Source organism: Caretta caretta, chromosome 4 (assembly GCF_965140235.1).
Source record: "Caretta caretta isolate rCarCar2 chromosome 4, rCarCar1.hap1, whole genome shotgun sequence".
NCBI classification, from domain to species: Eukaryota; Metazoa; Chordata; order Testudines; family Cheloniidae; genus Caretta; species Caretta caretta.
In genome coordinates, this window is record NC_134209.1 from 61,504,560 (window position 1) to 61,531,442 (window position 26,883).

At 44.2% G+C, this 26,883-nt stretch overlaps 2 protein-coding genes across 10 annotated transcripts in view; both read right to left on the bottom strand.

Moving 5' to 3' along the window:
- The window catches only part of ELF2 (E74 like ETS transcription factor 2), a 66,662-nt gene extending 61,788 nt beyond the window's left edge, over positions 1-4,874 (bottom strand). The window contains exon 1 of one of the 7 annotated variants that reach the window (XM_075127662.1): positions 4,758-4,874. The gene's annotated coding sequence lies outside the window, so the exon portion shown is untranslated. Of the gene's footprint in view, positions 1-3,682; positions 3,702-3,849; positions 3,961-4,637 lie in introns of those variants that run through there. The other 6 variants (XM_075127658.1, XM_075127660.1, XM_075127656.1 and 3 more) reach the window with 6 other exon arrangements.
- A 12,717-nt stretch (positions 4,875-17,591) lies between these two features.
- The window catches only part of MGARP (mitochondria localized glutamic acid rich protein), a 52,558-nt gene continuing 43,266 nt past the window's right edge, over positions 17,592-26,883 (bottom strand). For all 3 annotated transcript variants that reach the window (XM_075127668.1, XM_075127666.1, XM_075127669.1), the window contains exon 7: positions 17,592-18,650. The gene's annotated coding sequence lies outside the window, so the exon portion shown is untranslated. The remainder of the gene's footprint in view (positions 18,651-26,883) is intronic.

Consider the following 26,883-nt stretch of genomic DNA (forward strand, 5'->3'; position numbering starts at 1 on the left):
TGCTTTTGGTGGTCCAAAAAACCACTTCTGGCAAGGAGATAAGTCTCAAGACTAAAGGCTACTTGTCACAGATGGTGTCAGATGTTAAGTACCAGACTTAGTCAACTAGGCCTATCTAGATATATTTATGGCCCACATCACTATAGTATCCGAGCATCTATCCACAGGAATTTGAGACAGCCCCAATAATATTTTGAATACTGTTGGAGAAGATAAGAAATTTAGCAAGTCTAAACACTAGTCTTCTCCCAGTCACTGAAGTCAATGAATCATCAGTGACCATCATCACTGGATCACATGAAGCCCAAGGCTTTCAGTCTATCCTGGTAGCCATGATGCTACTTGGCAACAGACCACTAACAAGGCCCAATTAACCCAACAGAGCAGAAAAAAGAAGAAAAAGGAGCATTAGAGGGATGGACCCTGAATGACACAGGTACTTCAAAACCGAGTTGTTGGGTTTAAAAACAAACACAAACCACACAATCTAGACAAAAGCACTGCTTAGAAAGGCAGAAAAGGAACAGCAGCAGCAACAAATAAATTAAACAAGGGAAGCTTTAAGGATACTGAGCTGTGCTCAGACATCTACTTTTGCAGGAGACAGAAGGAACTTTGGGTAGTTGAAACATTAACATCTTTTATACCCAGAGTGTGGGAGATGGATTTTGATCGGTGCCCACATGGATGAAGTCAGCAGCAATGTAGTATACTACTTTTCAAAACAGCAGCAAAACTTCCACAGATGCAATTCACAGGATGGGGCAGTCAGCCAAGAAACTAAATTAGTTACAAATTCAGGCCCAAATCCTGCACTGGGATCCACTAATCCAGACCCCCTGAAGAGTCTCTTTACCTGTAACAAGATTTCACATCTGCACAGGGGTCCAATTTAACAAATACAGTGGTTTCTGTATCCCAGCAAATTTTCACTATTACTCTCTGCTACACCTGCTATAATTAAAGTACTTATGAGAGATTTTTCCCCAGATGATATTCAAACTCTGGTTTAAAAAAAAATAAAATTGGCATTTGCAGATGAAAATTTGGATCATTGTCATTTGCTGTGAAACTCAGAGAATCATTACCCAGAAAGAGAAGATGTGTTGTCGCGTCATCAGCGCTGGGAGAGAGCTCTCCCAGCACTGTAAAAAAACCACCCCCACAAGGGGAGTAGCTCCCAGCACTGGTGCACTGTCTACACTGCCACTTTACAGCATTGAAATTTGCATCGCTCAGGGGGGTGTTTTTCACACCCCTAAGCAAGAAAGTCTCAGCACTGTAAAGTGGCAGTGTAGACAAGGCCTTAGATTCAGGCTCAGATCTTCCGTTACAGCTGCTGAGCACCCACCACTACTGCTTAAGTTAGGGGATGCAATAGTGGTCTTCGCAGTCCCCAGTCCAAGGCCATCTGTCCGCTGAGTCAGTCCCTCAGTGAATTCAGAACAGCCCAATGAGTTGTCAAATTATAGCAGTTGCCAGTTCCAACTTGCTAATACAAGAACTAAGAATCACCAAGGCAAAAAATCCTGGCCACATCCCCCACACCAGAAGCTCTACGCCACCAATGGATCCCCCTGCATTGGGGTAATCTTTCTGTGGCCAGTTACATAAGAACTGCCACACTGGATCAGACGACCAGTCTGTCTCATCTAGTAACCTGTCACCAACTGCGGCAAGTACTAGTACCTTCAGAGGAAGATGCAGGAAACCCTACAGTGTAGGCAAAGAGTTTCCTCCAAAATCTCAGTAGTTAGAGGTCATCTCAAGCTCTGAACCATGAGGGTTTCTATCCCGTCAAACCTTTTTTTTGGTCAGTATTTACTATTATCACTGGATATTTTTGTTATCCATACAAATGACTAATCTCTTTCTTCATCGAATGCATCCGATGAAGTGAGCTGTAGCTCACGAAAGCTTATGCTCAAATAAATTTGTTAGTCTCTAAGGTGCCACAAGTACTCCTTTTCTTTTTGTGAATACAGACTAACACGGCTGCTACTCTGAAACTAATCTCTTTCTGAATCCTGCTAAACTCTTGGCCTCCATTATGTTGTGTGGCAGCAAGTTCCACAAGTTAATTATGTGAAGTTATTTCCTTTTAACTGTTTTGAATTTGCCACTTTTCAATTTCATTGAATGTCCCCTGGTTCTTACTTTCTTAGATAGATCTGAAGCTTTGATTCACCCTACCTTTTCTGTACTATTCATTATTTTGTATGCTTTTATCAAGTCCCTCATATCTCCTCTCTAAGGTAAATAATCCCAATCTTTTCCATTTATTTTCATAAGAGTTTTTCCATGCATCGACTAAACCTTTCTCTGACCCCCCCACTTCAGCAATATCCTTTTATACTGATCTTAAGAGTTGTTTTTGCATCTGCAGTGTGGTACAAAATGGCCACATCATAGCATTTAGGCCTATATCGCTTAGAGCAAAAGAAATACTTGATTATTAGAATGTTGTTTCAAAGCTGTTTTCTTGCATTTCAGATTTCCACATACCAGAATATCACCTAAATTTGTGTCTGAATCCTGATTTCATGCCCTTTGTCTCGACTAATTATGATATCAGCATAGAACTTTGAGACTATGGGTGCACCAAGAAATACCTAATAACCGTAGGTCTGATATTATGATCCAAATTTACTGTAGCATTGATAGCGGGAATACTAAATTTAAATTCTGAATAACTCAGCATACATTTAAGAAGTTGACTCTTAGATGGTACGACAAGGACATAATACAGTATATCCTGTGGAAAAAATTATTTCACCAAAATAAGGCTCTTTAGACTACTTTAAAAAGTTGTTGTTGCTGCTGTTCTTTGTAAAAGAGATAAAATAGTTAAATACTGTTTGTGGAGGACATGGTAGTGACTAGTCATAGGTAGGGAACAGGAAAGAAGAAATGAGGAATTAAATTATTTTAATGAAAACTTTAAAGGGACTAGTAAGTAAAAACAAATACAAAATTGATAGATCTTAATATATTTTACAAAATATTAATATATACAGTTCTATATAAGCAAGAGTTCAAAAAGAACATAAATGGACAATCTTAGAAATGAGCCATGATAGTTTAAAAATAACAATATTTAATTACTGTTACAATAAGAGAACACGATTAGGAAAGGAAGGGTGGCAGAAAATAAATGTTTTTTAAAAGTAAACTTGGGAAAAGGCTACTAGCTAACCAGCCATCATAGAGCAAGCTAAGGCTGCCATCTTACTTAGCCCATCCTGTGTAAACAGAAGAACGTTTCTATAATATTTTTCTAATACCCTTTCAAGTTACTATGCAAACATGGAGATGTTCATATTTATCAATCTGAAGTTCTGCTTCTGGACTGGCAAGTAACATGAAGAAACATGGAATAGGTATTTTCATGAAAGTAGGAAACTAAACATACAAAGATTCCTGAGGCTATGTTTATACTGACAGCTAAGAGAACTGCCATCATGCCTGGCTGAGAATCTCCCCTCCCCTTCCAGGATATAAGCCCTCTGGTGATGACTCCCTAACATTTCTGTGTTTAGTAGGTCATCAACGACAGGACGGGAATCCCCATGAACAGCACCACCATAAAACCAAGCAAGACACATCAAAGAGCTAGAGCAGCATAGGAACTAAATCATAGGGAAAAACACAGACTAGATGGTCTCAGTTACGGCGCTCCTACCCTGGAAAACATTCGTGTGTGGACTGCAGGCTGATTCACGCTGCTGTTCTCAACAGAAGTGAAAAACACTTCCAAGCCACCAACTCCTCGGCCCAGCACGCACGCACACACTCACTGTTTAAAAACTGACTCCCAGAACTAGTATCACACAATCCACAGCTACTCACAGCCACGAAGAAAGGCAAATGCGATTATCAAGCCCCCTGCCTGAGTGACGGTTCCCCGAGGAGTTACACGCAACGCCGAGCAGGGAAGGGGGCGAGTAAATACACATGAAACTGAAAGTGCAGGCGGCTGCGGGGGAGGGGATGGTGTTGGTGTAACGCCGACAGCTCATTCGCCAAGGACCGATTCAAACTGCTCCATTTCAGTCCGCTCGGCTGCAAAGCAACACGATGGCCTCAGTCAACCCCAGCACGGAGCGGGCAGGCTGTTGCCTTGCAGATCACTCCGGCTCTCCGGAGACGTCTCCCTCGAGCCTGTTTGTTTGCATAGCACCAAACTGCGCGAGTGAGAGCGGGGCAAGTTCCCCCCGCCAGCGCCTGACTGCCCTTCCGCGGTGGTAAATACCTACAGCACCTGCCCCCCCCCCCCCGTCTCCTATTGCTCCGGCTGAGGGTGGAAGCCGCGCCGCTGTCCGCGGGGGCGCTGCCCAGGCAAGTCCTTGTTCCTGCCCACGACACACGTCCGTAGTGGGGGGGAATTTACCGAAGCCTCCGGATAAACAGCGGCGGGGCTAAGCACATCCCAGCCTCCCCCCGGGGAGGGCGAGGTAACATCCCAGCCCCGCTGGAGAGGGCCACAGCGAGACCGCGCCGGGAACCGGCTGGGCGCAGGCAGACACCAATCGGCCACCTGAACCGGCCCCTCCATCCCGCCCACCATCAGCCCGCTCCGGCCCGCCACGCAGAGCCGGGGAGAAGGACTCGCCCGCCCGCACCCAGGCCGGACTCACCCCGAGTCGCTGCTGCCAGGGTCGCTGTCGCCAGAGGAGCGGAGCGGAGGTGGCAGGGTCCGGCCCCCTGGCGCACACGGGGAGGCGGCGGCGGCGGCAGCAACACCCCTTCTCGCCTACCTCGTTTGTGTGTCGGGGCAGGCGTCGCGTCACCCTGTCTCCCCTAGGCCGAGAACCCGCAGCCGCCCGGAGACTGAGAGCCGGGGCCTCCCCAGCAGTAGCAGCCGCCCCGGGGGGTGGGAGGGGGCTTGGCCAGTGTAACAGCAGAACCTGCCCTGCCTCAGAACGTGCCCCGTTCCCTTCTGCACATGCTCGCACGCCGGACGGGGCCCCAGTGGGCATGCGCACAGCCTCCGCACATGCCCACTGGCGACGTGAGGCTGCTGCCCTCACCCTTTGCCTCTCTCGGGCTCCTGTCCCTGGCCAAGGTAACGCCCGCAGCGAGCCGGGCAGGAGCGGGCTGCAGCAGCGAGCACCAGCAGCTCACCAGAGTCCGGCCAGATGGGTGAGTGGCTGGGGAGAGGAACGGATCAGGAGACAAAGGAGGAAATAGGGGGCCGGAAGGATGAAGGAAGAGGTCGGGGTAGGTGTTTAGGGAGCAGAAGTGGATCGGAAGGAGAGGAGGAACAGATCGAGTTGGGGGACGGAGGAGGCTGGAGCAGCTTTTGGTGATGGAGCAAAAAGCTGGGGTCTGGGGGAGAGAGAGAGGGAGAAACAGATCGGGGATCCGAGCGGGTGGCAGAGGAGAGAACGGGAGTGGGGGACAGTGAGGCAGATTTTGGAGGATGGGGGTGATGGAGGAGATCGATGGGATGCAGAGATGGGTGAGCAGATGTAGGTTAAGGGAAGGAGGAGCAAAGGAGGGAGAATATAAGAATAATAAAATGATTTTATTGGATTTGGATTGTCATTACTGGAACAGAAGGAATCTAGATTGACGGGAAAAAACTAGAATACAAATATTCAGTGTCCGTTGTATGCTTGAGCGGTTTCCTCATTGCTATGATTAATTGATAGTGCCTGTGTATTTGATGTCCATGATTTCCCCTGAAGATGACCCAGAAGATGCATCCGATGAAGTGAGCTGTAGCTCACGAAAGCTTATGCTCAAATAAACTGGTTAGTCTCTAAGGTGCCACCAGTACTCCTTTTCTTTTTCCAGAATTAGGTATGATTTCTGTTCTGATAATTTTATAATCTACATTAACCAGATGTATCAGTTAAAACATAATAAAGTGTCTCACTTTCAAGTGACTTTCAAATTAGATTTTGCTGTGGATTTTTTTCTTTCTGTATTTCCATAGTTATTTGGTTTTATTTATATTGGGTGATGTTTCTAGTCATATATTTTCTCTCTCAGATTAATAGCCCTCCTTTTTCAGAAGTAAAAAAATATGTTTAAATTTCAGTGAGTACCTATCATAAATATAAATTGTCTTGCTGAAGAAGTACTTTGGCTTTTCCTTCCAACTATTTTTGAAAAAAAAATCAGTAAACATGTTTTGTTCTGGTAATGTGTGATATTATAACATGTGTTGTTGTTTCTTTGTTACAGAAGGCATCTATACAAAACAATGTCATATTAATGGAAATGGAGATGTACTGGTAAATTTAATGATATCAGTGTAAAAAGAAAAAAATCTGAAAGACTTGTATGGGGTTTAAAGCTCTGATGTTTGGGTACCCACACATTTATAGAAACTGATTTCTGCTACAATAAAACAATGATTCTTCGTCGCAAGAGCAGCTGTCACTTGCAAAATAGAGGCTGTACATTAACAGTCCACTTACTATTCATGCTTGTGACAATGAAAATCATAAAAAGAATACTTTCAGTGACAGTTTCTGTAAACATTGCTGAATCAAATAGTGACTACTTGCACTAGGCAAGATAAACACCTCCATATGTTTGTAGGATTGGCACTTAGGCAGTTTGCAATAAGATGACATAACAATCACATTTGGTTCTATCAAGTTTGATTAGCATTCAACCTAAAATAATGAGATTTGTTGTTTTGTTGGTCAACAGCTTATATTGAAAAATTCCCAACTTTCTCTTCTCTCCCCTCTTCCTCTCAAAGCAAGTTCACAGAACTTGAGTTGGTGGTTAGTTTTCCATTTCTGCTGTGGTGCACATTGATCAGATTTTCCCCTGGATAATTTCCAATGTAATAACCAAGGGAAAAAATGAGATCTTAGTGGAGTAGTATGACATTACAAAATTATTGCATTCAGACCCTTGTGGTGATTCCCTCACAGAGATCTCCCTCATGTCATCCTGGCAAGGAAATGGGGATTCCCCTCATCCAAAGGAAAGGGTGTGGGACTGTCTCCAAGCCGGAAGGTTCCTCAGGATCCACAGCATGCCTTTGCACCAGCAGCTTGGCACTTCTGAAAACCAGGCCACTTTCATTTAAGTACCTAAATATGTATTTAGGTGCTTAACTTTAAGGACCAAAGTTTGAAAAGAAACTTGAAAAGGTCTTAAAGAACGAGTGAAATGACATATGAAAAGAAATTAGCACATAAGGCTATATACTTTCAAAATCTTCTCTGTCAACATTTTTATATTGGCAAAAAACTCTCTGAATCGGCTGAAAAAAATATAAAAAGTTAATAAATATAGAACTAATGTATGCTTATTTCTGAAAATGAAGGGAGACACAATGTAAACACAAACTCATGTAATAAGAGTTCCTTTTGAAAACAGTTATGTTAAAAAATGGCTTAACAGATAAAATGTAGTGACAGTGTTGAAATGTCCATTCAAGTTTTCTACAAATAAAAAAACCACACGATTGTTAAAATAATCCAAATGTATAATACATTTATCATCCCCTCAGTGATGTGGCATGTCAATTCTTGGCCTGATTTTGCTTTCATACTAGTGTGTATCAGGAGTAACTCCGCTGATGTCAATGAGTTACACTGGTATAAAACAGCTGTGCGCTCCAAATTGAACCCTCTGTTTGCAAATATTAAGCTTTAGCCAGGCTAAAATGCCACGGTGTTGGCTGTGATTTAAGACCTTGAATAGAATAGAAATTTATGTACAGATTACACACACAAAACTGTGTTAAAATAACTTTATTAAGATTGCCTGTGCAACCTTAATTCAGCCTCCTGTGTTTGCATTATGATACAGTCTTTAATTACATGATCACATACTATGTTTTCCACTAGTCCCTTCCCCTTCCTGGCTCCTTGTCCTAATCCTATTCTCCCCACCTGGCCAGTCCCAATCTACACTGCTCAGGCTGCTCATCCCAGTCTCAGTCTCCTTGCCCTACAATCCTAGTCTCCCTTTGCAGATTCCTGGTCCTTTTGCCTAGCCATTCGCAGTCCCTTTCACCTTCAGCTCCTTGCCCAGACAGTCCCACTTCTCCTTTTCAGCGCCTCATCTGATCCATCTTTCTCCCCAACCCTGGCATCCAGTCACCCTACCCCAGTAGCTCCCTCTCCCAATCTCCCTCCCCTGGCTCTTTGTCCCAGTCTTGTTGCCTGGTCAGTCCCAGTTTTCTCCCCATACCCTGACTCCTTGTCAGATCTGTCTCTTCCCCTTAACTACTTCCTCCACCCCACTGGTTCTCAGTTCCAGTCTCCTTACCCAGCCAGCCAGACTGGCTCCCAGTCCCAGTCTCTACTCCCAGCTCCCAGTCTCTTTACCTAGCCAGTCCCAGTCTCCCCCCACTTCAGCTACCAGTTCCAGTTTCCCTCATTCCTACCAACCTCCAGTCCCAGTTGCTACCACTCACGCTCCTTTTCCCTAACTCATATCATCACTAACCTCCCACAGTCCCAGCTCTTGGACTCTCTACATTCCAGTCCAGCAGTTTCCTCCTCCACACTGCTTAAAGTTTGGCAAAGATATAAGCAACAGACAGCACGATCTTACAACTGGCAGTGTGGAACAACTTTAATGTTAGATGGTGATACCAGCCCCATCTGTAATGCAGCCAATTTACATGAAATCGCCACTATTGAGGCATATACTTGGTTAACAGTTGTTCGTAAAATATACACACTGTCTCAGGAAAATTAGGTCTTAGCATCTACAACTAGCCTGCTAGTACTTCAACTAGGCGTGCACTTCCATATACGTGATCAGGAGACTTACACTGAATATTTTAATGAATAAATTAAGCACAATCAAATGCATATACACAGTTGTGTGTGTGTAACTTTAAAAATCTGACCACATCAGTTTTCAATGTTATGATCAGTCTTAAAGAGAAAGATTATAATAGCAATCAGTAAAGAATTCAGGAAAATAGTTCAGAAATTTTTCGGGACATAGATTCCAGTTTTCTGTTAGAAATCATAAGAGAGTTTCCAGTGCTTGTATTATTGTGCAATGTATTTGTTTATGATGTTTTAAAAGATAATTGAAATGCTAATTGTGTAGACAAGGATATACAGTTAGAACCCCACTGATGATGCATTGAAGATAATTGCCTTCTACAACTGTAGAATGAAAAGAAACAATATAATTTGCATTTCCTTCAAACTGCAGTTAAGCTTCAAAATCAAGCCAATTTTCTCCAGTAAAAACCATAAATTATTCATTTTTGTCTGCATTGTTCAGCTTCAGGTTTTCTGTGTACTGGAAGGATCCTCTGTGATACTTTTCAGCAACCTTGATGCCTTTGATTTAGTGCCCTCTTCTGTTTGATAGTGTCACTACACATGAAGCCAATGGTTTGTTGTCTTCATTTAGCCTAAACAGAGATAATGCTACTAAAAACTATAGGGAGTGGAAAGAGGCTGAAATGTTTTAGAAGTTGAAAACTACAAGAGCACTAGACATAGGAAGAAAAGCTCCCCTAGAAAATTCTATTGTGGAAAAAGCCATAAAATCATTGCAAGCCTGTATGTCCCTTTCTTTTAATGTAATTACAATCCTTCAGAAAATGCCCTTTTTTGGAGTAATCTTTGCTGGCTATATATTGCATACTTGACAAGTGTTTGGGCTTTCTCCTTTTCCACTTGGTCTCTCCAATTTATTCCTATGTCGTTTCCTTTTGTTTACTCGTTTGCAGAACTGCAGAATTTTTGCTGAGACAAATTACAACTCATACCACCTACTGAGCTGAGCCAATGAAGCAGTGGCAATATACAGTACTTTCCTTGGTGGGACATCTGGGTTCATGTTTATATCATAACCATGAGGTAAGGAGGCCATAGGTATTTGGAGTGGGGAAAGCTAATCACCAGTACACTACCAACCCTTTGAGATATTTAGGAACACTTAATCTGTACATGAAGCTGATACCTTGGGTTTATGTCCAGCAAAATATAATTAGTTGGCCAAGTACAGCAAAGTCCTACATGCAACTTGATGATATTTTTCTGTTTGTCTGTGTGTAACATGGTAACTTTAGAACACTGAATCTGATCAACTACAAAATTTCAGGGAATGTTCTAGGCATTAATGGGCAGAATCCTATTGAATTTGGTAAAAAAACAGATGGGGAAAATGGGACCAGCTCCTTTTGTCGGGTTAGCAGACCAAGCAGTTTCATCGACATCTGTAAGTGTCTGTAGATCAAGGAACTGGTTCATGGGATCCATTAACAGTTTCTGGCAGAATAATACTCCAGATCAGCTCTCCTCACCATCCCAATGTTAAAAATGTTGACAGGTAAAAATAAAAGAAATTAGAATGGTGGAGGAGAAGGGGGGGGGGCATGGTAGGGACCCAGGAATAGGGAGGCACAAGGAATAGGATCCACAAAGGTACTTAGACACCTAAGTCCTGTTTTTGGCCCCACTATAATCCACAAAACTCCCTCCTGGCTGCTGCCTATCCCTGTATGTGCCTAAATTCGCTTGATGTCTAAGTTTTTGCCTCTGTGCATGTGCACTGCAGTCTCACTCTAGATGCCCAGATGCCTATCTCCTGCCACACAAACTGGGAAAGATAGGTGTGCAGCTGCCCAAGTCACGTGTGGGTGGGGGGCGCAATCCACTAGGCTTGCTCAAAGGCTGCCTACGGGATTGGGCCTCTCAGGTGAGCTTATACAATAGCAGGTGCAGTGGGGAGGAAGGAACTCCCTTGTAATCCTTAGTGGACAGGGTACTTACCAGGATGTGGGAGACTCCCGGTCCAAGTTCCCCCTCTTCCTGAGGGGGAAGAAGGGATTGGAACAGGGATCATCTACCTCTCAAATGGGTGCCCTAACCACCAAGCTAGATAGTCATTCAAATGCTTTCTTTAGCCCAATTAATGTTTAGATAGTCCGTTGTTTAATTTAAGTGGACCAACTTCAACAGAGATTGAGGGAGCCCCACATCAGAATATCCTATAACCTAGTGATTAGGGCACTCACCAGACTGCAATGAGTGATGTGTTTAAGACATACAAAAATCAAGGCCAGATAAGACCACCAAACTTATTTGGGCTGATGACCTGACTTTAACTTTGAGGAGATGAAAAGCTAATGCATTAACCCACACCAAAATATGCCCCCAGCTATTTTTTAATATTTTTGGCTATTTTAAGGATTAGAACTTGGATGACCTCATTCTAATTGCTGCCCGCAGCCCCTTTTATAGGCACAAAATGGATCAATTCTTGGTGTTCATGTTATATTGATCCTTAAGGAATAATAAAATGATGCTGATATATGCCTGAACATAAAGAGTAGACAGAGTTACAATATAGTATTTGATTCTGTTGGTATTGGAAAAGTAATGGTTAAGAGAAAATAATTTCATACAAATCCCAGTACAAAGTACTAGCTCATTATTGCTTGTAAATCTGCTAATCATGCCATTGTACCCTAGCTGAATGTCTTTTCTATTGATATGCATGAGATCTAAATTTGATTCTCACTTGACCACCAAAGAACTCAGAATAAAGCAAGGAAATGCACTCTGCCCCTTTCAGAGAGCATTTTAAGTTACTAAACACTAACCCTTCCAGTTAAACAGTAGCATTGATGAGCCGCAAAGACAATCCCATCCATTCTTTCTTAGGGGGAAAGATGCTGGGTGAGATTCAGGGCAGCAGATTCTGTGCTTCCTATTAGCCATGTTGCCACGGTCTAGAAAGCTGCCAGATCTGGCCAGGCTCCTTATTCCAATCTACTCCCTCCTCTAAACTCTTGTCCCATCTCCATGTTTCTCCTCCATGCTGCCTGGGTCATTTCAAACACAGGAGAGACAGGCTCCCTACTCTCAGTTTAGGTGCCTGTGCCAGGATCTGAATCTGGATCCAATCAGCCCCTGGCATCCAGGGCTTTATTGCAGGGAAAGTTCTGCTCAGCCCTATGCTGGAGCATGCCTAGAGCAGATGGAATCTCCAGAGAATTTAGTTGCTAAAATCTAAGGTCTGGATCCATAAAGGGACAGAGGCGTTGCAATGCTCAGTGTCACAATGCTTAATTGTTAGACACCTAGAAAATCACAGGAACAACACTGTGATCCACAAAACCTGAATTAGGCACCTTGGCTCCCTATACAATGAATGGGGAGAGATAGGCACCTTAGAATGTGATCAACAAAAGCCAGCAAGTCATTAAATTAGTCAATGGGAGATGCCAATGACAGGGGGAATGCTGTTCCATTGTCTCTAAATACTTAAATAGTAATGGGCCGAGAGAGAGAGAGGCACCTAGGAGGTGGGAGACCAAGGTCCAGTGCCCCCTACTCCAATCACTCTTTCATTATTTATCCACAGTGGAGCAGCTTACACAAGAGAGATTGAGAGAGACCCATATCAGAATAGCCTATAGCACCATAGTTAGAGCACTGCTGAGTGGTGGGAGACTCCTGTTCAAATGCTTTCTCCCCCATCAGCCAGAGGGGGCAATTGAACCTTGGTCTCCCACATCCAAGGTGAGTGCTCTAACTACTGAGCTAAAAGTTATAGGAAGACACCACTGCCACTGCTGAGCACATGTACCTGATCAGCTGCTGCCTGGAGATGGACGAGTGAGTGAACACCTATTTCCCCCCAGTTTGTGGATCACTTTGGGGCTTAGGCAGGAAATAGGCATCCAGATGCCTAGGGTGAGGCAGCAGCGCATGCTCCCAGTGGCAGAAACACAGATGCCTAGGGAACATTTACCCTGAAAACTTAGGCACCTGGAGCACCCGGATCACAGTGGAGCCTAAGATTGGGACCAAGATTTAGCTGCCTAAGTAACTTTGTGGATTGGTGCCTGAGTCTCTACGGAGCATATGCAAACTATGATTTTTTAAAGGCTTAGAACTTGGCCAAATTTGGGTGGGTTTTGACAGGGGCTGCCAAAGGCACGTCTGTCACACAAAAGCCACCCCCTGCCAAATTTCAGATCTTTGCTCCAAGCAATGGAGGTGCTAGAGATTTTCAAATAAAAGTTTACCAGAGTTTATTTAGATGGACAAAACAGCATGTTTTCCCCTGACCTCACTCTCAGAAACAGTTGAACTGTTTTGGCTGAAATTTTCCAAAAATAAATAAAAATAATCAGCCGGAGGCAGACAACTGGAACAGAAAGTTTCAACCCAAATGGTTACAGTTTGGCAAAGATATAAAGCCACTGAAAACAGGGCCTCAGAGTATTACATAGAAAGACTGTAAGCTTTCTGCAGCAGTGTCTGTCTTTTTGTTTGCTGTTTGTACAGCGCCTACCACAATGAGGTCCTGGTCTATGACTGGGGCTTGTAGATTCTATGGCAGTACAAACCCAGAGTTAACTCAGGTCTGGGCAGTCAGGGAACCTGGCTTAGCAAAGCCTGGGTCTGAGTGTCCACACTGCTAAGCCACCTGTCCTGCCTGCGTAGTCACATCCCTACTGGCACTGCCCTAACCCAGGTTAGGACTTCTGGGGGCATATCCCATGGTTCTTAGCTCTGCACTAAGCTGCACCACTCTATGAATTGTTTCACAGTGTGTTGTGGGAGAACTTGTCTGTGCTTGCCTTCCCCCTGTGTAGAAGGACTCTTAGCCTGTTAACTCAGTAAACTGAAGTACTTCTAGACACTTGGAATGTGGGTTTAAATACTAAACTGGTGTACATAAACTGATAGGTGACTTCCAGTGCAGAAGAAGGGAGTAGGTAGAAGGGCAGGAAAATATGGCCCAAGAGAATTGTGGGAAGGCATTGGAAGACTGTCAGTACCCATGTTAAATAACTGGTTTACAGCCTGCATCCATCCTGCAAAGTACATGGGTTACAGCCCAAGTTCAAGCAGAACCCAGGCTCTAGTCTATACCCTCAGCTGGGTAAGTTAGCTCACATTCAAAGCACCTCCAAACCCAAGTAAAAAGTTTTCATATGTGAATAGTCAGGGACTCAGGGCTAAAGCCCAGGCAGGAGTCCAGGTTAACCCTACAGTGAAGGCACACCCAACACTTCCAATGAGAAAGATAACCTTAATAATAGGCACTACTACCAGCTCCACCTATAAGTGTTTTTAAAAATAGGTGGGGGAAACCTTGATGCATTACGGTGGTATTAATAATAGTGCACTGTTTTGATAGAGAGGTCAAAGACAACCATTAAATGATTCTGACATTAACTTTCACTTTAGTTGAGGTTTCTCCAAAATCTCATTGTTAATTATGTTTGTGGGGTTTTGGTAACTGATGTATCAAGACATATCAATGGAAGTCATCTCTTACACAGCAGCTCAGCCAGTATAGACACCAGATATTAATGATTCAACCAACAGCACATCACCATGGTAATCTGCACATGTATAAGTAAGGAAATTTTATAGACACTCCAAATTCTCATATTCCATCATTTTTCAAGGCCTAGTTCATCCTTTCTTGACACAGCCAAATGCACAGATGTATACAGAATATCTCATGTATTTGTTAGAATTGTGGAAATGCCTGGTTATGGAGACTCCATAGTTAGGGTAATGTTCAAAAATAGGGCATAAATTCCTGTTTTTTCTCCAAAAGTGTATCGCCAGTTAATGTGAAATTTAAGATTGGGTTAATGTTTTTTCTCTTTGAATTTTCTATGTAGTTTTTGTTTTGTTTCTTGTATTTTTAATGGTAAGGGTTTGAAACTTGGGCTCTGGCTCAAGATCTCCTTGGCAGTTCTACTTATAGTTTATCCACACAAAAACTTGGTAGAGGTGGATCCTGCAGAGAACCGGGGCAACAGAGAAAATGTTTTAACCGAATGTGGGATTTAGGGTCATTTTTAGCTGCTACTAACATTGTAACTGAAAGTTCATATGTACTGTGCACACAAGCATGATCGATGGAGTGCAAGTACACGATAACACAATTGATTGTGGCAGTGAGGGTGTGGGGGGAGGATGTGCACAATATTGATTGATTGATGGTGGGGCATGGAAGCCTGATTATTCTGAGGAGGGGAGGGCAGAAAGGGGCATTCACACAACCCTGCTTGGTTAATGGGGTAAGGCAGGAACACAGAAGGCTGATTGGTTATTTGGGAAGGAGTGAACGCAGACAAAACATGATTGATTGATTGGTGTGGGGGCATACAAAAGTCTGATTAATTAGAGGAGAGTTTAGGGGTGGGCACATGCTATCCTGACTGATGGTGGGGCAGCAGTGGGGGCAAGCACAACCAAACCTTATTGATTGATGTTAGGGGAGACATAGAAACCTGCTTGAGTGAGGGGGAACAGGCATATGCAACCCTGACCAAAGGGGTCAAGAGTCCAGACACACTTAAAACTATCTCCGGGAGGAGCTGACTTTTCTGTCAGATTTTTGTCCTACAGCAGAAAAGGGTTTGTGTGCACAACTGCTGGTATGGGAGGGTTCAGACAGAGCTAATGCCAGATAAAATATTTTCCTACTTCATTTGTAGCCCCGCAGGCCCACTCCTCTCTGCTCATCCACTGCCCACCCCATTAAGCACAGAAAAAACCTTGGAAATTAATACACAGCATACTGAGCATCAAGTATCTGGTGTGTTGTTCTTATTAAGACATAAAGAGCTTAATAGTTAAGTTAGTTTTATTTAAATGTTCCCTAACAGCCATCTGAGCCAGCTATAGGCATCAGACTGCCAGGCTGTCTGCCCTCTGCCTTCCAGATGTCCGTGTTCTAAAACCTTAGGGTTCTGGACTCACTCCCACATCCTTACATAACCGTGGCAGCTACTCCATACACAGCACAACTGATTCAAACCCACAAAATCGAGGTCATGAAAAGTTAAGCCACTTGACAGCAACCATTATTCTGCCCCCTAGAGTTGCCAGCCTTCAATTACCCCCTTCAGCTGCCCGTCTGTATGCAATCCTTCATCAAACTATCTTCTCTTAATGTAATCACCTACTACATCAAACATCCACAACTAGTTGTGTTGTGGGAAAATAAGCTGGTAGGAATGTGTACAGAAATGTGAAAATGGAGCAGTGTTACGGCTGCTGTGCATGGTTTGTGGTGTATGACAGTTGTAATGATACTTAAAGTGAGTGCTTGTGGGTGGAGGAGTAGAGGGTATGTACTGTTAAGTAGCTTATCTTTTAATTTCCTGCCTTTTGTGTGTACAGCAACCCTGCTTCCCAATGAAGTTTTGTGTATTAATATATTAATAATGCTAGCCACTTTAGATTCTATAAACAGGTAGAAGATTGGAGAGCGGGGGATACAGGCATAAATCCACCAGAATACTCACAGTTCTCTGCTTAGTGAGGGTCTAGTAGCCATCAGCCTTGTCTTATTTGGAGATTTGTCCCTTGATAAAAATATTAGATGCTGACAGCTAGCCAAGGCCCCCAGTACAAGCGTATGGGCCCCACTTCTCTGACAGTAGACGAAGCATTTTCTTTAAAATGGCTCAGTTATGTGTATTAGGGGGGCCCAGACAGGTCATCCTAAACTCCCAAAGTCAGCTGTGGGAGCATCACAGGATTTTGTGAACTGTTCTGTTTACAGACATAATAGAACTTTTTTGCACCTTTCAGATTTGTTCAGTCTCAGGTATTACCATTTTCATGAAAGCACTGCCTTCTGTTGGAGGGGGGAAAGCCCTTCCTTCTTCTCTAAATGTATTCTGTAATACTTACGACCAAAACTAATTTCATGCAACCAGAACTACCTCGATGCTAAGAGAAGCCCTTAACTGGCTTCGCTTGATGCCTAAATACTACACTAATGAGCACCCTCCACTTACTCAGAATAGGTATGGATCTTATCTGGAGGCAACATGATCCAAAACCAACGAGGACCTGGACAGGAATTGGTAAACCTGTGTTCTACTCCCTGCTGTACCATTAAGCTGTTGTGTGACTTTGACCACCTCAGTTACTTCAGCCACCTCAGTCTCTGTTTTCCTAATCTACAAAACAGGGATAATTATATTTACCATCCTTTGTAAAGCACTTTGCCACCTTCAGATTATAAGCACTAATTATTATTCTTGCTGTTGTAGAGAGTGGTGTGATCATATACAAGGATACATTTTATCTTTACATTCTAAAACTTCTTTTAAGTGCTTTACATGTTGTAGTTTGCTATTCTATATAGAGCACCACTCTACATACTATGAAATACCATCACACGTCAAATCCATAGCTATCCAGGTGTTTTGGTAGGCAGTACTGTATGTTGTGCTAACATGTAGTCACAGCAAGACTTTACAGTACAACCCTGGATTTCTTGTCACATAGGTTGCAGAAGCACTGTGGACATATTTTCAAAAAAAGAGCTATGACAAGAAGCAGCTGTACAATTTGCACTGGAGTGATTAGATTCTTTAGTTTGGTTAAAAAGCCTCTGGAAACCCTAAACAAGTCCTGGATTGAGGTCTGCTTCTAAGGACCTTTCTTCTTGAAGGCTGACAGACTTCTCACTCTTGTGAAAGAGCAGCTTCAGAAAGCAACTGAGCATTCTCCAACACCGACTTTTTGAGAAGTACAGTCAGCACTTCCTGAAAAATAAGTCTTTTTTTAATTTTTAATGTTTAAAAATAGGTACAGCATGTTTAACATTTGAAGTAAGTTAGGGTACAGATCACAGCCACAGAAATATCAGATTAAGACTTTTATTCAAAACACGTCTTCCCACAATAGTATTTGTTTCTAATCAGAATAGCACTGTTTTAAAGTGAAAGTTTGGGGTATAGATTATTGAAGTTCAGAAGCCCCATTCTGCCTCTGCATTATACAGGGTGCAGAGACTGAGGCCATATATTCATCTTGACATCATTATATGGGTGGTGTGGGGGAGCGATAACTCAGTGGTTTGAGCATTGGCCTGCTAAACCCAGCATTGTGAGTTCAATCCTTGAGGGGGCCATTTAGGGATGTGGGGCAAAAATTGGGGATTGGTCCTGCTTTGAGCAGGGGGTTGGACTAGGTGACCTCCTGAGGTCCCTTCCAACCCTGATATTCTATGATAACTTGCTGCAGGATGTCAGGGAGGGAGCATACATTCGTATGTAATCAGAAGGAAGAATTCCACATGTAGACTACACTACATTGATTTTTGATTACTACAACAAAAGGCTTCCCCCCCCTCCCCCGCTTTCCTGCTGGTAACTCCTCACCTTACCTGATCACTCTCCTTACAGTGTGTATGGTAACACCCATTGTTTCATGTTCTCTGTGTATATAAATCTCCCCACTGTATTTTCCACTGAATGCATCCGATGAAGTGAGCTGTAGCTCACGAAAGCTTATGCTCAAATAAATTTGTTTGTCTCTAAGGTGCCACAAGTCCTCCTTTTCTTTGGCTGCTACTCTGAAACCTGTCATTAAATCTACTGTTTTTCTTGGTAAATAGATTTAGTGTGTACTGTGTGGTACCTTGACCTATATTACTGTATGCTGTGTCTCTGATTCAGAAAGAAGCATATCCACTGCAAAAGCCTATTGCTCTCGGACAAACTATACCATGTTAGGTTGTCTGTTGTAAGGAATGAATACTGATCAAAATATCAAATGCTAGCCCTAACAAGCAGTTTTAGGTGCAACAACCTGCAAGATTTGTTTTACATCTCCAAAGAATAACATTAGGTTTCAGAACATCAGCTGGTTGATTGTCATACATATTTCTGTGAAACTCTTCAAAGGCGTCACTGTTGCTCACTGGGAAAAGAGAAAAAAAATACACTGACGTTTTAGAGAGAGAAGAGTAACTTATGTTTAATGGTAATAAACCTGATGCACCATCACTTCCTGTGCAGCTATTAGAAGTACCACTGTATGTTTAATTAAACTGGCTTAAGAACATAAGAACAGCCATAGTGGGTCAGACCAGTGGTCCATCTGGCCCAGTATCCTGTCTTCTGACAGTGGCCTGTGCCAGGTGCTTCAGAGGGAACAAACAGAATAGGGCAATTATTGAGTGATCCATACCCTGTCATCCACTCTCAGCTTCTGGCAGTCAAAGGCTAGGGACACCCAGAGCATGGAGTTGCATCCTGACCATCTTGGCTAATAACCATTGATGGACCTTTCCGCCATGAACTCATCTAATTCTTTTTTGAACTCAGTTATAGTTTTGGCCTTCACAACATCCCCTGGCTATGAGTTCCATAGGTTGACTGTGCATTGTGTGAAGAAATACTTCCTTATGTTTGTTTTAAAACCTGCTGCCTGTTAATTCATCGGATGACCCCTTGTTCTTGTGTTATGTGAAGGAGTAAATAATACTTCCTTATTCACTTTCTCCACACCAGTCATGACTTTATATACCTCTATCATATGCCCCCTTAGTCATCTTATTTTCAAACTGAAAAGTCCTAGTCTTTTTAATCTCTCCTCATATGCAAGTTGTTCCATACCCCTAATATTTTTGTTGCCCTTTTCTGTACTTTTCCCAATTCTAATATATATTTTTGCAGATGGGGCAACCAGAACTGCATGCAGAATTAAAGTGTGGGCATACCATGGATTTATATAGTGGCATTATGATATTTGCTGTCTTATTATCTCTCTCTTTCCTAATGGTTCTTAACCTTGTTAGCTTCTTTGACTGCTGCCGCACATTGAGTGGATGTGTTTAGAGAACTATCCACAATGACTCTAAGATCTCTTTCTTGAGTGGTAGCATCTAATTTAGATCCCATAATTTTGTATGTAGAGTTGGGATTATATTTTTCAGTGTACATTACTTTGCATTTATCAACATGAGTTAGCTTGTGCAAGCTAACTGACTAAGCAATAACTAAAGAAATCTTGGGACCTCATGCCTCAATCAGGAGCTAGCTACACTAAAGATTTGCAGAGAATAGGTGTACAGTTTGGTGTATGGATGGGCTCCACCTAAACCAAAATGGAACCAGATTGATGGTACTTAACATTAAAAAGGTCATAGAACAGTTTTTAAACTAAAGGCTGGGGGAAAGTCGACAGGTGTGGAGGAGCACATGGTTCAGACATCCCTTAGGGGAGGATCTATTAAGAGAGAATCTCTATGTCCTAGTGAGGATGAGAGGATGGAAAATGATAAAATACAGGCAGGGTCTGATCAGAAATAGACAAATAAAAAAAGAGTCCCATTCAATTACATCATGTAATGACAGACAGTCTAAAGGAGACAAGTTTTTATAGTGCTTATATACCAATGCTAGAAGTCTAAATAATAAAATGGGTGAACTAGAGTGCCCCATATTAAATGAGGATATTAATACAATAGATATCACAGAAACTTGGTGGAATGAGGATAATCAATGGGATACAGTAATACCAGGGTACCAAATATAACGGAAGGACAGAACAGGTCGTGCTGGTGGGGGAGTGGTATTATATGTGAAAGAAAGCGTAGAATCAAATTAAGTAAAAATTTTAAATGAATCAAATTGTACCATAGAATCTCTACGGATAGAAATTCCATACTCTAATAAGAATATAGCAGTAGGCATAAATTACCGACCACCTGACCAGGATGGTGAGAGTGACTGTGAAATGCTCGGGGAGATTAGAGAGGCTATTAAAATAGAAAACTCAATAATAATAGTAATTAATAATGGGAGATTTCAATTATCCCCATATTGACTGGGTACATGTCACCTCAGGACAGGATGCAGAGATAAAGTTTCTTGACACCTTAAATGACTGCTTCTTGGAGCAGCTGGTCCTGGAACCCCCCAGAGGACAGACAATTCTTGATTTAGCCCTAAGTGGATCAAGGGTCAGGATCTGGTCCAAGAGGTGAATATAGCTGGACCTCTTGGTAATAGTGACCATAATATTCTTAAATTTAATATCACTGTGGCAGGAAAAACACCACAGCAGCCCAACATTGTAGCACTGAATTTCAGAATGGAGAACTACACAAAAATGAGAAGGTTAGTTAAACAGAAATTATAGGGTATAGTGCCGAAAGTGAAATTTCTGCAAGCTGTGTGGAAAGTTTTTAAAGACACCATAATAGAGGCTCAACTTAAAATGTGTACCCCAAATTAAAAAACATAGTAAGAGAACCAAAAAGGAGCCACCATGGCTAAACAACAAAGTAAAAGAAGCAGTGAGAGGCAAAAAGGCATCCTTTATAAACTGGAAGTTAAATCCTAGTGAGGAAAATAGGAAGGAGCATAAACACTAGCAAATGAAGTGTAAAAATACAATTAGGAAGGCCAAAAAAGAATCTGAGGAACAGTTAGCTAAAGACTCAAAAAGTAATAGCAAATTTTTTTTAAATACATCAGAAGCAGGAAGCCTGCTAAACAACCAGTGGGGCGACTGGACGATCGAGGTGCTAAAGCAGCGGTCCCCACAGAGGGGTGCGCAAGACAATCCATTGGGGGGCACGGCAGGAGGAGCGCCACCGGAGAAAAAGGTGCGGCAGGAGGGGCACCACTGGAGAAAAAGGGGGGGGGGCCGGAGGAGCGCCACCCTAAGATTGGCTGGAATGCCGCCCCTTACAGTGTGCCACCCCAGGCACATGCATCCTACGCTGGTGCCTGGAGACAGCCCTGTGAGGTATCCTGAGGGAAGAGTGGGAGTTCCACAAGTAGAGGGGTTGACAGTGGCGCCCTCACTCGTTCATTGGCTTTCAGCGTATTGCGACGTATTGCAGTTTACATGTGCCCGGTTAAGTGGATTTACGGATTATATTATTTATTTAGTTTTAACTAAAACTAACCCTCACAAAATGGACAAGTGGCTTAAAAAGATTCCTGCAAAGAAACCGCGGATTGAAGAGAATACTAATAATGCGAGCACAAGCAAACAAGAAGAAAATGGCAGAGCTGACAGTTCTCCTACTCCTAGTACGAGCTCTTCGTCAGCCACATTATGAGGTGAAAACAACAACGATATAATCAGATCTGACAAGAAGTCAGCCAAAAAAATTTGAAATTATCAAGAAGACTATTTGAAATATGGATTTACATCCACTATATTAACTATGAACCTCGCCCTAAGTGTGTATTGTGCCTTGAGATATTAACTAATGATAGGATGAAGCCCTCACAATTAGCAAGACATTTAAAAACTAAGCCTCCAGAACATGAAGACAAACCTGTACCATTTTTTCAGCGATGTTTAAAGTCATGCGATACTCAATCCAGTACTTTACAAAATTTCACTAAACTTAACGATAAATGTTTAGAAGCCTCTTTTGAGGTTTCTTACTGAATAGCAAAAGACAAAAAGCCACAAACCATTGGGGAAACACTTGTTCTTCCTGCTGCGGTAAAAATGGATGAAATAATACAAGAAAACAATATGGCGACAAACTAAAATGCATTCCTTTGTCAGCAAATACTGTTGGAAGACGCATAGAAAACATTGCTGAAGATTTGAAGAAACAAGTATTAGAACAAATTACGCAGTGTGGGAGGTTTGCTATACAGTTGGATGAAAGTACAGATGTTTCTAAGGGTATGTCTACACTACGGAATAAGGTCGAATTTATAGAAGTCGGTTTTTTAGAAATCGGTTTTATAAATTCGAGTGTGTGTGTCCCCACAGTAAATGCTCTAAGTGCATTAAGTGCATTAACTCGGCGGAGCGCTTCCACAGTACCGAGGCAAGCGTCGACTTCCGGAGCGTTGCACTGTGGGTAGCTATCCCACAGTTCCCGCAGTCTCCGCTGCCCATTGGAATTCTGGGTTGAGATCCCAATGCCTGATGGGGCTAAAACATTGTCGCGGGTGGTTCTGGGTACATATCGTCAGCCTCCCGTTCCCTCCCTCCCCCCGTGAAAGCAAGGGCAGACAATCATTTCGCGCCTTTTTTCCTGAGTTACCTGTGCAGACGCCATACCATGGCAAGCATGGAGCCCGCTCAGGTAACCGTCACCCTATGTCTCCTGGGTGCTGGCAGACGCGGTACGGCATTGCTACACAGTAGCAGCAACCCCTTGCCTTGTGGCAGCAGACGGTACAGTACGACTGGTAGCCGTCATCGTCATGTCTGAGGTGCTCCTGGTCGCCTCTGTGAGGTCGATCAGGAGCGCCTGGGCAGACATGGGCACAGGGACTAAATTTGGAGTGACTTGACCAGGTCATTCTCTTTAGTCCTGCAGTCAGTCCTATTGAACCGTCTTATGGTGAGCGGGCAGGCGATACGGACTGCTAGCAGTCGTGCTGTACCATCTTCTGCCGAGCAGTCATGAGATGTGGATGGCATGCAGTCCGTCTGCTGCCAGCCAAAGATGTAAAAGATAGATGGAGTGGGTCAAAACAAGAAATAGACCAGATTTGTTTTGTACTCATTTGCTTCCCCCCCCTCCCCTGTCTAGGGGACTCATTCTTCTAGATCACACTGCAGTCAAGGTGCAGCGAGGTAAATCTAGCCATGTATCAATCAGAGGCCAGGCTAACCTTCTTGCTCCAATAAGGACAATAACTTAGGTGCACCATTTCTTATTGGAACCCTCTGTGAAGTCCTGCCTGAAATACTCCTTGATGTAAAGCCACCCCCTTTGTTGATTTTAGCTCCCTGAAGCCAACCCTGTAAGCGCCCCTCCCAGCGTCAGAGCAATGGCAAACAATCGGGCATCTGAGAGTGCTGTCCAGAGCAGTCACAATGGAGCGCTCTGATGGGGCTAAAACATTGTCGCGGGTGGTTCTGGGTACGTGTCGTCAGGCCCCCGTTCCCTCCCTCCCTCCGTGAAAGCAAGGGCAGACAATCATTTCGCGCCTTTTTTCCTGAGTTACCTGTGCAGACGCCATACCACAGCAAGCATGGAGCCCGCTCAGGTAACCGTCACCCTATGTCTCCTGGGTGCTGGCAGACGCGGTACGGCTTTGCTGCACAGTAGCAGCAACCCCTTGCCTTCTGGCAGCAGACGGTGCAATACGACTGGTAGTCGTCCTCATCGTGTCCGAGGTGCTCCTGGCCGCGTCGGCTGGGAGCGCCTGGGCAGACATGGGCGCAGGGACTAAATTTGGAGTGACTTGACCAGGTCATTCTCTTTAGTCCTGCAGTCAGTCCTATTGAACCATCTTATGGTGAGCAGGCAGGCGATACGGACTGCTAGCAGTCGTACTGTACCATCTTCTGCCAGGCAGGCAAGAGATGAGGATTGCTAGCAGTCGTATTGCACCATCTTCTGCCAGGCAGGCAAGAGATGGGGATGGCTAGCAGGCGTACTGTACCATCTTCTGCCAAGCAGCCATGAGATGTGGATGGCATGCAGTCCTTCTGCACCGTCTGCTGCCAGCCAAAGATGTAAAAGATAGATGGAGTGGGTCAAAACAAGAAATAGACCAGATTTGTTTTGTACTCATTTGCCTCCTCCCCTGTCTAGGGGACTCATTCCTCTAGGTCACACTGCAGTCACTCACAGAGAAGGTGCAGCGAGGTAAATCTAGCCATGTATCAATCAGAGGCCAGGCTAACCTCCTTGTTCCAATAACAACGATAACTTAGGTGCACCATTTCTTATTGGAACCCTCCGTGCAGTCCTGCCTGAAATACTCCTTGATGTACAGGCACCCCCTTTGTTGATTTTAGCTCCCTGAAGCCAACCCTGTAAGCCGTGTCGTCAGTCGCCCCTCCCTCCGTCAGAGCAACGGCAGACAATCGTTCCGCGCCTTTTTTCTGTGCGGACGCCATACCACGGCAAGCATGGAGCCCGCTCAGCTCACTTTGGCAATTAGGAGCACATTAACCACCACACGCATTATTCAGCAGTATATGCAGCACCAGAACCTGGCAACGCGATACCGGGCGAGGAGGCGACGTCAGCGCGGTCCCGTGAGTGATCAGGACATGGACACAGATTTCTCTGAAAGCATGGGCCCTGCCAATGCATGCATCATGGTGCTAATGGGGCAGGTTCATGCTGTGGAACGCCGATTCTGGGCTCGGGAAACAAGCACAGACTGGTGGGACCGCATAGTGTTGCAGGTCTGGGACGATTCCCAGTGGCTACGAAACTTTCGCATGCGTAAGGGCACTTTCATGGAACTTTGTGACTTGCTTTCCCCTGTCCTGAAGCGCATGAATACCAAGATGAGAGCAGCCCTCACAGTTGAGAAGCGAGTGGCGATAGCCCTGTGGAAGCTTGCAACGCCAGACAGCTACCGGTCAGTTGGGAATCAATTTGGAGTGGGCAAATCTACTGTGGGGGCTGCTGTGATGCAAGTAGCCCACGCAATCAAAGATCTGCTGATATCAAGGGTAGTGACCCTGGGAAATGTGCAGGTCATAGTGGATGGCTTTGCTGCAATGGGATTCCCTAACTGTGGTGGGGCTATAGATGGAACCCATATCCCTATCTTGGCACCGGAGCACCAAGCCGCCGAGTACATAAACCGCAAGGGGTACTTTTCAATAGTGCTGCAAGCTCTGGTGGATCACAAGGGACGTTTCACCAACATCAACGTGGGATGGCCGGGAAAGGTGCATGATGCTCGCATCTTCAGGAACTCTGGTCTGTTTCAAAAGCTGCAGGAAGGGACTTTATTCCCAGACCAGAAAATAACTGTTGGGGATGTTGAAATGCCTATATGTATCCTTGGGGACCCAGCCTACCCCTTAATGCCATGGCTCATGAAGCCGTACACAGGCAGCCTGGACAGTGGTCAGGAGCTGTTCAACTACAGGCTGAGCAAGTGCAGAATGGTGGTAGAATGTGCATTTGGACGTTTAAAGGCGCGCTGGCGCAGTTTATTGACTCGCTTAGACCTCAGCGAAACCAATATTCCCACTGTTATTACTGCTTGCTGTGTGCTCCACAATATCTGTGAGAGTAAGGGGGAGACGTTTATGGCGGGGTGGGAGGTTGAGGCAAATCGCCTGGCTGCTGGTTACGCGCAGCCAGACACCAGGGCGGTTAGAAGAGCACAGGAGGGCGCGGTACGCATCAGAGAAGCTTTGAAAAACAGTTTCATGACTGGCCAGGCTACGGTGTAAAAGTTCTGTTTGTTTCTCCTTGATGAACCCCCCCGCCCCTTGGTTCACTCTACTTCCCTGTAAGCTAACCACCCTCCCCTCCTCCCTTTAATCATTGCTTGCAGAGCCAATAAAGTCATTGCTGCTTCACAGTCATGCATTCGTTATTCATTCATCACACAAATAGGGGGATGACTACCAAGGTATCCCAGGAGGGGTGGTGGAGGAGGGAAGGAAAATGCCACACAGCACTTTAAGCACAGCACTTTAAAAGTTTACAACTTTAAAATTTATTGAATGACAGCCTTCTTTTTTTTGGGCAATCCTCTGTGGGGGAGTGGCTGGTTGGCCGGAGGCCTCCCCACCGTGTTCTTGGGCGTCTGGGTGTGGAGGCTATGGAACTTGGGGAGGAGGGCGGTTGGTTACAGAGGGGCTGCAGTGGCAGTCTGTGCTCCAGCTGCCTTTGCTGCAGCTCAACCATACACTGGAGCATACTGGTTTGGTCCTGCAGCAGCCTCAGCATTGAATCCTGCCTCCTCTCATCACGCTGCCGCCACCTTTGAGCTTCAGCCCTGTCTTCAGCCCGCCACTTACTCTCTTCAGCCCGCCACTTACTCTCTTCAGCCCTCCACCTCTCCTCCCGGTCATTTTGTGCTTTCCTGCACTCTGACATTATTTGCCTCCACGCATTCGTCTGTGCTCTGTCAGTGTGGGAGGACAGCATGAGCTCGGAGAACATTTCATCGCGAGTGCGTTTTTTTTTCTTTCTAAGCTTCACTAGCCTCTGGGAAGGAGAAGATCCTGTGATCATTGAAACACATGCAGCTGGTGGAGAAAAAAAAAGGGACAGCGGTATTTAAAAAGACACATTTTATAAAACAGTGGCTACACTCTTTCAGGGTAAACCTTGAAAGTTAACATTACATACATAGCACATGTGCTTTCGTTACAAGGTCGCATTTTGCCTCCTCCCACCGCGTGAACGGATTTTGGTTGAATGCCAGCAAACATACACTGCAATGCTTTGTTC